Below are 4,628 nucleotides of genomic sequence, written 5' to 3'. Positions count from 1 at the left end.
ACCCATGCACATCCTGATCACTGCAACGTTGAAATTTCATTTGCCAGCTTAATTAGTCCATCATTTTAAAATTCAGTCTCAAAGTCGCAGGATATGGGCAACAGATAAGTTATAATGGAATGTTACATATTATAACACTAGGTACAAAGCAATACCACAGCATAGGATAGTATTAGATTTAGTATTAAGTGAACACATCATATTGATTTATGCCTTAAAAGAAAATTGGATATAGTTCTTATGTTAAAAAAATTCAAAATTGGAACAAAATGTAACAAAATTATTAACTTGCATTATATATTTTCTTCCATTTTCTATTTAAAAATCATTGTTTAAATTATAAAATAACAATAATGAAACCATGACATTGAAAGCTTCAAAGAGGAAAAATCTATAGCATCTTTTTCTAAATTTGTATCTAAGTTTGTATAACGTCTTATTTTTACTCAAATCTATTTCATATCATTTTAGCCATAGTGTAAAATAATTCTTTTGTTTTTATTTATAATATATTTAATTTTCTATGTCTCCACAATTTTCATTGTTTTAAAGATGCAGATAACATTGCTAAAATGATGTATTAAAATTTACTGCAGCCTGGGAGGTAGAAACTGGAGGATCACATGTTCAAAGCCAGCCTCACCAACAGTGAGGTGCTAAGCAACTCAATGAGAACCTGTCTCTAAGTAAAATACAAAACAGGGCTGGGGATGTGGCTCAGTGGTCAAGTGCCCCAAAGTTCAATCTCTTTATCCCATTCCCTACCCCCCCCCACCCCCCCTCCCCCCCTCCCCCGCAAAAAGAAGGAATTTACTAAATCACTTAGTTATTTGGGGGTATTTGTTTCTTAAAGCATGCACAATGCTGCAATAGACATTCTTCTGTTTTTGAACTTGAACCAATTCTTATATACCTTAACAGATTGCTGAATAACTTTGCAAATATTGTTTATCAACTTAGGTTTTTAATTACACAACTTGGGTATATATCTAAGATAATATATACCCAACTAATTCCTTTTACATATACTTTGTCAGCAAGGATTTGTGTTTATCTTTCATTTTACAAATAGAATCATGCTTACTAAAGAAGACTTACAAAATTAGGAAAATATGGTTAAAAGAAAAAGAAACAAAAATTACTAAATTCTGTGACCCAGAAAATCCTTTAACATTGTGGAATTCATTTTCTTCCAGATTTTTATAGGGAATTGTTTTTTAAAAAAGCATTTAATGTTGATATTTATAATAATTATCCAGACCCAGTTTATAATATAATCTTCTTAATTGCATTTTGATTTTCTTTTAGGTATAAGTATAGTCCTATATTTATTTCAGAACTAAACAGGGCAAATCATAATGTGTCATTAGAAAGATATTCAAGTACTTGAAAAAATGGATAAGTCCATTGTTTTTCTTGAAGGAGGCATTCACATTTTAAAGTCCAATCTATTGGGACTGAAATATTATTTTAATATTTTATGTTTCTGCTATTTCCAAAATATGATTTTAAAAAATATAACTATTCATTTATTCAAGGGGAAATAATTGTGTAGTAAGCAAAACACAAAGGATGACACAGTTATTTTACGTAGATGGGCCATCGACTAATTAAAAAAGGCTTCTTTGAAAGAGTAAAACTTGATTTGAATATTAAAATGTATTCAACAAATGATAAACAGATGCTCACTAGGATTGGGCAGACAAGAAGAGGAAAAGTATTTTAGGAAGAAGATACAATGATCAAAGTTTCTACTGTCACCAAATGACACAATGACCAAATACTTTATCACTGACAGTAGCTTAATGGGGGGAAAGTCATGTTGAGAGATGAACCTGGAGAATTAGGCAGAGAACAGATCAGAGAAGAGGTATGTGCCAAGCTAAAGGTATTACCAAAGCAAGTGCTGACTTAGTGATAGGAAAATACTTAAGTGCATGTAATTATTTAAGTTATACATTTATTACATCAAAGCCCAAAATTCCTTTAGTTCCAGAAAACATGTTTCAGGTAACTTCTCGGTATAATCAATTGTCTCTAGAAAGTGCTTCTTAAATACCAAATTAGCTTACTTTTGTTTCACATACATGTTACCAAACTAAGCAATAAAAACAGCATGCTTCATGAACATCTCCCTCTTTTGGTAAATACATGAAAAGGCAGTTTTTTTCCCCCCTTCATCTAAACTAGAAATTAACCCTCAAGTTTCTAAACACCATTAAATACGAACATATCTCTTAAAATATCATGTTCTACTTATGAAAACATGTATACTAAATGACAATTTATTCTTATATGAACCCTTTTGCCTTGAAACTTATACTCTGATTTTTAAAAAGCCTATAAATATTTAAAAATAAAAAAGAAAGTAAATTATATTATTTAGGGATAATATCTAAATTGAGCCTCTATGGATGGTCAGAAACCAAAAATATAAGCTACACATACTTGGCAATTTCAGTTTAGATCTGTCAAATCAAACAATGTGGCTTTGAGCATATGTCAAATATATACAACTGACGTCCTTTTTACAAACAATCAGCACAAATCTGAGTTCAAAAGTACAAAAGGAATTCAGTGCATTATTTTGTACTTAAGAGTTTTTTTTTTTTTTTTTCTGAAACATCTGTAGGTCCTTCAATTAAGAAATGGCTCATTCTAATTCAGTTGCCTGAAAATGTGGCAGGTAAGAATTCTACTTTCTCACCCTGACTTCTGCTGCAAATCAGTATAGGATGTAGAAGAATTTACAGAAATTCTTAAATTCTTTGAAGTAGTTTTTATTGTGTTCCTAAGAAAATTTGATTGTAATTGATTTGAGTACTTAATTCTCATTCTATATTTTCCTCTGGTTTTAGGTGTTTATTCTCATTGCAATATTTTGGTCTCTGGATTTTTATGTATTAGTATATTGCTGAAGTTTTCTTCTTAAAATACTAAAAAATGTAATCAACAGGAAAGAGATTATGGAAACTTTAAAAACATGACACATTACACTGAAATTCCTATCTCTGGATAGTCAGTGGCTTGCATTGATAAGCCACTTATGTATGTTCTGCTGACTTCAGGGTTCGCTGATTCTATGAATTGTATTTGTGATATGGCACATATCACACAGAAGTTATACTTTTAACTAATCTCTGACTTGATCTAAGAAAAACGTGAATATATGTTTATTTGGTGTGTCCATGGGAGAAGGGAAAATCAGGAACTTCTAATTTCACCAAGTTGCATATACCAAAAACACTATTGGCAAAACATCCATTTATAACAAAAATTTTCAAAATTAGAAACAGAGGGAAAATATTTAACCATATAAAATATGTTGATGAAAAATTATTTCCCCTTTGTTATGCTTTAGTTATGTGATGTCCCCAAAAGCTCGTGTATGAGACAATGCAAGAATGTTTAGAGGTGAAATGAATATATTATGAGCGCTGTTAATTGGTGGATTAATCCACTTGAATGAACGCATTGGGTTTTAAGTATAGGGAGGTAGGGTATGATTGGAGGAATTAGGTCACTGAGGGTGTGGATTTGGGGCTTATATTTGTCTCTGGAGTAGAACTGTCTCTGCTTTCTTGTTGTCATAAACTGAGCACCTTTGCCACCCTCCTCTGTCCTGATATTCTATATGAACTTGGGCCTAGAGCAATGGAGTCATCCGACTGAACTTCTGAAATCATGAGACAAAATAAAAATTTCTTCCTCTAAGTTGTTCTTGTTGGGTCTTTTGATCAGAGCAATGCAAAAAATTTGCCCTTCCTTCCCCATATGGGAAACAAGACAAGGATGCTTGCTGTTCTCACTGTAATGCACCATGATACATAATATGTAGTTGACTATATTGGTACAATCAGGCAAGAAAAAGAAACAAAAGAGAAAAGAGTAATACCAGTTGGAACAAAAAGTACATTTCTCTTTATTAAGAGGTGATATGATTCTTCTTGTAGTCAATCTACAGAAAAAGGATAGTCCTCTCACCTAAGACGTGTGTGCACATAGAGACCAACAGTTTTAATGATGTATCACACAGGTGGGTGGGGAATGAAAGGACTTATCACCCATATAATGAGGCCTTGGTGGGCATCAGAGTAGTTTTTGAAGCTGGAATGAAAATAGCTATAGAGAGAAAGTGAAATAGATCATATTGTGGTTTTTATGGGGATTAATGAGTAAAGGTGGTAGAAAGTTGTGTGTATCTACTGACCAAGGACAGAGAATGCTGTATTCCTTGTCAGTTTACTTAGATGTTGGGCAAAAGAGGACAAAAGAGAAATTGGACTTAAAAGCTGTCAGTAGACACTCAAAAAATGAAATCAGAATTTTCACATCAATTATATACATAGAAAATTCCAAGGAAATGTCAGGTGCAGTATGGCACATGCCTTTAATCCATGTGGCTCAAGAGGCTGAAGCAGGAGGATTGAAAGTTCAAAGCCAGCTTCAATAATTTAGTGAGGCCCTAAGCAACTTAGTGAGACCCTATCTCTAAATCAAATATTTTTTTTTTTTTAAAAGTCATGGGGATGAAACTTAGTAGTTAAGTGCTCTTCCATTCAATCCCTGGTACTGAAAAAACAAACAAACAAACAAATAAATAAATAAATAAATGGAAATCTCAAGGG

The sequence above is a fragment of the Ictidomys tridecemlineatus genome, chromosome 2, assembly GCF_052094955.1.
Source record: "Ictidomys tridecemlineatus isolate mIctTri1 chromosome 2, mIctTri1.hap1, whole genome shotgun sequence".
NCBI classification, from domain to species: domain Eukaryota; kingdom Metazoa; phylum Chordata; class Mammalia; order Rodentia; family Sciuridae; genus Ictidomys; species Ictidomys tridecemlineatus.
Note: the sequence above shows the minus strand (reverse complement) of the source record.